Raw genomic sequence first — 9584 nt, forward strand, 5'->3', positions numbered from 1 at the left:
ACACATGATAATACTGACTAAAGCGTCGCACCCCCAGAAATAGAAAAAACTACAACTACCAGACGCGGTTCTGCTGAAACCTCGCGAGATGATGTGCGTTTACAAACACGGAAGAGTCTGAGTGTGGAATTATGTAAACATGGCAGAGATAGTAGCACGTTTGAGGGGAAAAGTGGTTCGTACGTGACGTGAAAACCACACGAGGCTTTTACATACGCCAAAGAAACATGCATATTAAACGCTGCTAGAATTACAGCATGTATGTCTAATTAATTTGGGCTTGTGTTTCACATCACAGCGTTTCTGTCTAACATGCTGTCGCCTTTCTCACGACTCTCAACACCACCTGAGATTTAACGTCAAATTTAAGCAGAGAAAGCTGTAGACTTTTATTTTAATAAAGGAAACGTATTTCTTACATAGTGCTTAGTTCAAAAAATGTAAAGTTTTATTCTACTAAATTATTTTATTGTTCAAATTATATCTTTTATTTCAGAAGAAATTCACAGTTATTTTAACATTCTGTTTTTGCCCCAAAAGCAGGTCAAATAGTTCAGTAGGAAAATACCTGCTGATTCAAACCCTGACTTAACACAGTGAGTCACAAGTGAATAATACAAGCAGCACTGTGCACAATTAGATAAGAGCTTTATTTATTTCAGCTAAAACAATATAACAGAAGAAGCAATAAAGATAATAAACAATAAGAAGTAATACAATTTAATTGTCAAAATAAAACAACAAAAACTTAAAATACATAACATATATGATCCGATTATGTTATACACACCCTCCAACAAACAGGACATTATCACGTACGGTGCTCGATTTGGCTACAACTTTTTTTTCTCAGCTTTGCAAATGTAAGAGATAAAGAAATTATTACAGCACCATCTTAGTTACCAGGTTCGTTACAGCATTTCAGTTGTATATCATAAAGTATATTGATGCATGGTATCTCTCTCTCTCTCTCTCTCTCTCTCTCTCTCTCTCTCTCTATATATATATATATATATATATATATATATATATATATATATATATATATATATATATATATATATATATGATATTGAAAGAAACACTGATACTGCAGCTGTTTCGGATCACATCATGGACCAGTGTGTGTTCAGACACACAGACTTGTCCAGACACACAGACTTGTCCATACAGACGTGGCCTTTTTCTAGGTTGCCGCTTGTTTATTTTTATGTTAAATAAAATCACTGATATTCAGTATTTTAAGAAAGAGACATGCACATATACATACTCGCCCTGAATCTTTCTCACCTCACCTGCAATATTGATGTTTTCACAGCTCTCATTTTTCTACTGCTTCTGACTGCTTTGTGCATAACATTTTTAATTGTCTACGTGTCTCTCAGTAATATTCTTACACCACGTCTTGTATTTGATCTTGGACGTGTAACCCTACAAAACACTGTGTGAGTTTCAACCTAATATTTGTTTTGCTGCGCCTCAATATCTCAGAAACAAAACACGTGACTACTAGACTATACGTTTTCATACGAAAAGCCACGTATTCAACTCTTACAAAACACATTTGCAGACATTACATCTTTTTTTAAAGAGAAAAAGATACCACAATTATTTACACGTTTTCACCAACAATATTGTGTAGAACAACGTGTGAGACCTTCCAGTATCCCCCCTTGTCCCTGTACAGACAAACGTGCTCTAACAAGCCAAACTCCGAGGGTCAAATCTTTAACTCCATCCTTCAGAATTTAATTGAACACATTTTTTATTCTGTTTTTCATTACTTTTTTTGTTGCCTTTTTTTCATATATTTTATACATTTTCGCACGTATAATGTGTATCAAGAAACGACGGGAAATGGCAACGTTCTCAATGTCTACAAACTGCTCCTAAAGCAAGTCCTATAGAGACAGAGACGCAAATACCTTAAGGGGGTCAAAGTTGTCCTTAATTAACCAGCTTCATTCGACGTGTATAGAATAATCCTATGTGAATTTCAGCGCAGTTATCCATATCCATATGCACGTGTTCAAAACAGTTATCCATATCCATATGCACGTGTTCAAGACAGTTATCCATATCCATATGCACGTGTTCAAGACAGTTATCCATATCCATTTGCACGTGTTCAAGACAGTTATCCATATCCATTTGCACGTGTTCAAGACGGTCATCTGTACAGATGAAAAGTTGAAAAGTCAAAATATGTTGTCTGCTATTTACAGCTTAACAAATCTTAGATTTAAAAATTATAATATCTCATTCCAAGAATAAAACAAGCAAACAAAACACAGCCTAATTATCTGCTTATAATTTCACATTTCATCACATAATGTAAACATCACATTATACACTCGAGACTGCAAATGTTTAACATTTAGGGTTATAAATAACTCTGTACCTATTACATTTTAAGTGCTTCTCTACAGTCATGTTGTCATAGCACAGCTGTTTGGAGTGACAAAATGATATACTGTATAGAGCCAGAGGCTCCTGATCCATATAATGCAGGACGTACCTGCATATATCCTCATTTTAGGTTTCTGCAAAAACACAACCACTGGATTTTGTTCAGCATGGCCTTCATTATACATGAAAAAAAAACCCACATACAAACTAATAGATATAGATAACACTAGCAAATAATAGACATTTATGTTATATCTGCACACAAAAATGACAGATACATATGCACACACACACACACACACACACACACACACACACACACACACACACACACACACACACACACACACACACACACACACACACACACACACACACACACACACACACACACACACACACATGCACACACACACACACACATACACACACACACACACACACCGGACACTGCATGTCCTCTTTAAGCACGTCGACAGATTTCAATAATATTTAAAATAATATTTCCCTCTCTCTTGTATTTAATTTTCCTTACAAGCAGTAACATTATCTCATGATTTTACATTTTATGCATAATGTATAGGACATTGCATTTTACACATAAAACTGCAGTTACATTTAAAAAAAATATCTTTCCCTGATATTCTATATGCACCTTATAGCTTCCTTGTATTGCGGTATACATTCTGAGTCATGATAACCAGCATATACACTACATCTTCTCATGCAAAATACAAATACATCAAACGTCATACACATTCAGGCCACAAAGATCACAAAGAAACACTGAACACTCCGTCATGCCATTTTTGTTTATAAACACTGCAAACAACCAGCTGAAAAAAACACCCAATTTCACAAATCTGCTCTGGACAATGAGAAAGTCAGCATTGTAAATACACATATTTCTACATCATGAGAGTCAGTTTTGCTCCAGTAAAAGTAAAATATCAAGTAAAATGCACTTTAAATAATATTCTGTAAGAGATAACTTTCTATAATATTTTAAATACTACACATTATCAACACTTTCATCTCCAAACTTTGCCAGTGATGCTACAACAAGTACAGACACTAAGGCACAGACACAAACTAAGACCAAGGCTGACAGACAAACCCAGGCACACTTCCACACACACTAATACTCACTATATATATATATATATATATATATATATATATATATATATATATATATATATATATATATATATATATATATATATATAAATAAATGCACACCTGCATGCTCCAACATATACTTTAACATACCAATATCTCCATCACATTTAATAACAGTAACGTCTGCCATTCTCCTTTTATTGAAATGGCTGCTCATGGTGCCCATGTTATCTACCATATAATCCCACAAACACACTGTTCTATCAATACACTTTTTAATCAGAGCCCCTTTAGAACTGTTTGTAGTACAACACAATTTTGACAGATTCAAATAATGGCAGTGTGTGTAAAACTGTCACCTATCAACAGATATAGATGCGTGAGAAAGAAAAAGAAACAAAACCCTAAAATAAATTTAAATTAACCCCATTAGGGCCTCTGAACTGACACGGCAATAAACACGATCAAATGACTATAAAATGATCAAAACTACTTTGTCCACCAATTACCAATTAGAGAAATCCATGCATTACCAGAGCTTTTAGGAACAGAAGTGTAAATATCTGTTAAAACTCAGATGTCATGTTGTTCTTTGATTAAGCTGAAGAAATGGCCTCTTGACATATGGAACTGAGATAAACAGACTGCACAAGGCAGATCCAACTTCTTATGGATTTTCTTAAATTGCTTCCTGCAAAAACATGAACAAGAACACATAAAAAACAAGATGTCTCAATTTTCATACAACCACATGACTCTTTAGATTTTGTTTAGGACAAAAGAGGCATATAAATGTAATGTTTTCACTTTTTAATACATACTATACAGACATGCACATGCACTATAGAAGTGTACACGAAAAGAACAGAACACAGAACTTTCTGCTTAAATAGAACGATTTTAACACTTACTTTACTTTAGAAAGACATTCACGCTATTGACGCTTTAAAATGGAAGCAACAAAATACCAAACAAAAAATAATGTGGAATGACGTGAGCTCACAGTTGGGTGGTAAACTGCATGAAATCAAAAGAATAAAGAAACAGATAAATACTGCAAATACTTTTTACTATATTTAAAAGATATTTTCTGTCTAAACTTTGAGGCATCATGAACCAGATTAAACCTAAACTGTTAAATTGTATTTATTTGACTCAGATTGAAATAAATTTAGATTTAGAGAATAAAAACAGGGCTGTGACACAAAAAAACACTTTAGCATAAAATATGCATTTCATTTATTGTTGCGCGCTAAAAACGTAAAAGCACTATTCTTGTGTCTGAACCACCTCAGTGCCAGATCTCCCTGTTAGGGGGAGATAAAAAATATGATTTATAATAATGAGTCATAATGTATCATTAATGCTTCCATGTGCAAGTTTGGACTTGTTTTAAAGAAACCATTCGAATCCATTCAATAGTTCTACTCCTTTAACACATGTATTTAGCCCTTAAAGTATATATTTACACACACACACACACACACACACACACACACACACACACACACACACACACACACAGACACAGACACACGCACACACACACACACACACACACACACACACACACACACACACACACACACACACACACACACACACACACACACACACACACACAGAGTCACACACAGACACAGACACACGCACACACACACACACACACACACACACACACACACACACACACACACACACACACACACACACACACACATGCACTAGGATCTATGTCCTCCCTCTGTATCACTCACACACACCAACAAGCGGTACGCATGGACACATGTTTTTTTTTTAACAGTAATAACTATCATATGCATTTGCATGTAAACGTAATTGTGATAATTTACTTCCTTTATTGACAAGCTGTATTACAATATATACTATAATGCACACAGTTTTTTTTTACATATGTAAATATATAAAACAATATTATTCTATATTTTTAATTTATTAGAATAATAATTATTATTTTGCAAAATAATAACAGAGAACTAACTCGATATTTGGATCAGTGAGTGTAGTCAGGTCTTTAAGATAAAGACACCCTTCCACAGGTAATAGTTCTAAAACCTTATTTGAAGACAGATTTTTATCTCAGATACAAACTCAAAGTTATCACGAGACAACACACTTATTATATAGTTATCCTGATAATAATTTAATAATTGTGCACACATTGAGACGATGTTGTGGTCAGAGACCTTAAATACTATTTAAATTTCACTCCTTGGTACATTATAGGCACTTTATAGGCACATCTACAAAAGTATTTGAAAGATTTTAAATTATTATTTGGGATAATGTAAAGAGAATAGTAATTCTGTATTTTCATGTGATACATAAACTAGTAGAACTCTGCCAAATGTACCTGCTACTCATCATGTCTGTCCTTGAAGTAAAACACGCACCAATCAAAATTGTCATGTCTAAAATTATACACACAAACATAAATACAAATACACACACACACACACACACACACACACACACACACACACACACACACACACACACACACACACACACACACACACACACTAAAGACAAGCTTTTATTCAAACAAATGTACTGAAAAGTTCCACAAATACGACTGATCCGATTCTACACATAAAAGAAGTATACATTTACATCACTAGTTCTTACTAAAGTCACACTCTACTCCACAGGCATGCACACATACGTCTCCGTGCAGCACACATGCTCACTAAAATGGCCGCTCACGATGATCGTTCTTTCTTCATCCGTCTCACTAACAGTCAGTCCACAGCAAAACGATCTCTATTTAGCATGAATCTGCCTCAAATAAAAGTAAAGAATTTGTATCCAACACCATTAGATATATACTGCATATAAGCACTTTTATATACGCCATCTAATTTAATTCTTCGATTAGCTTTTAGGAATATACACCTGGCATTAAAACCGGACATAAGGTTATAACATCAAATTAAAACAGGATTTGCTTCATGGCTAAGACATGAAATATAGTATAAGATATATAAATTATATATATTGATATAGAAGTCTTGCAGAGATATTTTCCAAACCACTTCTTGACAAATTCAATTACAACCCATGACAAACAATTTCTAACACAGAAATGACTGTATATAATATATTATACAGCTATTGTACTACTTTCTTTAATTAAAATAGGTGAATTTACACATGTTGCTTCTCATCACTATTTTCTATATAGCTGTCTTCAACTACCACACTTTATAATCCTCCTGCACGGCCCCCTGTACAAAAACTTTCTATAGATCTACAAAATAGTTCCGAATGTTCTTTCAAAATTTCTTTTGGACAAACATTTTTAAAACAATGTTTTGTTTTTTTTAAAGCCTAACGACTAACCAGCGATAAATGCTTCCGCAATGTAGCCGTAATCCCTTGTAAAATATTTCTAATTATTTTTTAAAAACAAAAAGCATCTTAATAGTCTCTTAAATATGAAAATGTGAATTGCTGAATTCAAGTGTCAGATAATCTCTGTGCACTGTAGTTTAGAAGTCAGGCCATATGCTAACACTGAAGAAATAACTGAGGAAAGGCTTGAAACCAAAACAGAGTCTGTTGAATGTAGTTAATTAACAGGAAAATTAATTGAATGTGAATTTAAAATGGATGGACTTTGAATTATGTTACTGACATAAAAAATTGGCTCATTTTAGAACTATGGGGCCCTTTTTTTGTCTGTTGTCCTTTACATTCTCTATTTATTTGATATTGTTGTATCATCTATAGCCTTTTTCTTTATGTTCAGAGTCATTTTAGGAAATACACTGTGCTATTTAATACGTTTTAGGGCATACAGTATATGCATATTTTGTTGACTGAATATAAAGGTCATGCTAAAGTAAGAGCCGTTGTCCGTTTTAATAGGTGAAGCAGAGACTAAAATCTTCTGACTTTATTTACTAGACTAGAATTTGCTTTATTCATTTTAAAGTAAAATAATACTATTAGCAAAGGATAAACATAGACAGAGAGTGCACACAGCCATACAGTACAAATGAAACTAAAATAAGTTCAGCATTTCAAATACTATTTTATTTTTTCTCTGCAGGTAAATGGGGTGCAGGTTATACCTACCTGTGTTGACTGATTCCACTCCACTTCATTCTGGAGCTCAGCACGTGTCCATATCTTCCCTTCATCTGTCTTGCTCTCTGTAGAAATATGATATGGCACTAAGACAGAATGCTTGGCACTCAGGAATGTCCTACAGCTGACCCGTGAAAATTAATACAAATCTGAATAAAGGCATACAAATGTATGCATGCCCACTTAATAAATTTATATGCACCTATTATATGACTATGCAGATATATATCCTTTAAATCCAAAAACACTGATTTAGAGATATATGTGTATATATTTAATCATATTTACTGATACTTATTATATTATGCTTTTGGCACATTCACTACTACTACTACTGTTTATCTGCCTGCTTATGCAACACTACCATGACACTAATCACTAATCACTAATCTAATAATAACTGTTAAATTTATTCACTCTTTACTTATTAAGAATTAATAGCATAAAGAAATATATTTATATCACGGTTCTGAAAATTCTATGGCAAACATGTTTTTTAAAAACGTTTCTTGTATATGAGAACATATTATTGCACTTGAGTATGTAGTATAACATTTAGTGTAATTTGGCATCTATGGCATCTAGAATTGAAATCATTATATATTAATATAATCAATGACATTTTATTTGTACAGTGCTTTTAATAATATACATTGCTTTGATGAAAATCCTCTAATAAATAAGCCAGACCTTGGCAAGGAAAACTCTTTGAGACATGAGGAGTTAACCAGATGCGCTTGTACTAATCATACAATATAACATATAAGATGTTACATTTGTTTTAAAATTGCATTGTATACTGACACATTTATTTTGAAAAGTCTATAAAAAAAATGCACCAGATCCAGTCACAGGACCCCCTCATAAGTCTACGTTTCCAAAGTCACCGAGTTTCTGACTCATCCATCGCACCTTCCCTGACTCATCTGTTCAAACTTGTAAAGAACACTTTAACTTCCTCTAGTCATAGCTATTAGCTTCCTTTTTAGTGATAGGAACTAATACTAGCCCGCTTCATAAACAGAAAATCATTCCATACTTTATAGCGCAAACTACTGTCTTAGTCTGCGAGTCAGGGGACAGTGGAATAAATTTAGATAACTGTGTTTCCCCTGTGTCAATGTTTAGATTGTATATAAAAATAATTATCACAGAATTAATATCAAAATATGAGCATGAAAACTTATATTGAGTTGAACAAGGAATATGTCTCAAAAACCACAAATATATATGAAGTCAAAATATTTGTAATTTAGGATTGATATAATGAAAGCTACGCTACCATTTACAGATGATGGAAGCCACATGTTGGAGATGGTACCTCGGATGGCTCTGTGGATCTACAGACCAGGTTTCACCATCTTGAAAAAAGACAGTGAAGAGAGATTGAGGGTAGAAACATTATTAGAGAGACAAATTTATTGCATTCAACTTTTCTCTGTTGAATATCATATACATGTTTTTTTTCTATTAATATAAAGCTATTATGTTGTTTCCTGAAGAGGTTTGCAAGCAGGCAGCACGGTTTGCTGTCTCACAGATCCAGGTCAGTTCTAAGTTCAGGTGACTGTCAATGCAGAGTTTCACTTGTTCTTCCCATGTATGTGTGGGTTTCCTCCAGGTAATCCAGTTTTCTACCAACTACCAAAAAACATGGCAACCTGAAATTACCACAAGATGTGAATGAGTGTGAGAATGTTTGCACGTTTCTCTACAATGGACTCAGTTCTCACTCAGTGCTCCTGGAATCCACAGCATCCATGATCAGGATAAAGTGGTTATAGCAGGTGAATAAATGCATGAATGCATGAATGAATGAATGAATGAATGAATGAATGAATGAATGAATGAATGAATGAATGATGAGAGCAGTGTAGAGCACCACGTTCCTGCCTAATACTTCAGAGAACTGGACCCTCACTAAACTGATATAGTGTGGA

The 9584-nt window shown here is 33.9% G+C and overlaps 1 long non-coding RNA gene across 6 annotated transcripts in view; it reads right to left on the minus strand.

The window, feature by feature from the left end:
• Positions 1 to 1048: 1048 nt before the first annotated feature.
• LOC113653890 overlaps positions 1049 to 9584 on the minus strand; it is a 16998-nt gene continuing 8462 nt past the window's right edge. For 2 of the 6 annotated variants that reach the window (XR_007144187.1, XR_007144185.1), the window contains 5 exons: positions 8927 to 9005; positions 7633 to 7709; positions 4065 to 4222; positions 2519 to 2581; positions 1049 to 2174 (listed from right to left, as the gene is read on the minus strand). This is a non-coding gene — a long non-coding RNA (uncharacterized LOC113653890). Of the gene's footprint in view, positions 2175 to 2401; positions 2582 to 4064; positions 4223 to 6242; positions 6331 to 7632; positions 7710 to 8926; positions 9006 to 9584 lie in introns of all 6 variants that reach the window. The other 4 variants (XR_007144186.1, XR_007144184.1, XR_007144188.1 and 1 more) reach the window with 4 other exon arrangements.

The sequence above is a fragment of the Tachysurus fulvidraco genome, chromosome 10 (assembly GCF_022655615.1).
Source record: "Tachysurus fulvidraco isolate hzauxx_2018 chromosome 10, HZAU_PFXX_2.0, whole genome shotgun sequence".
Lineage (NCBI taxonomy): Eukaryota > Metazoa > Chordata > Actinopteri > Siluriformes > Bagridae > Tachysurus > Tachysurus fulvidraco.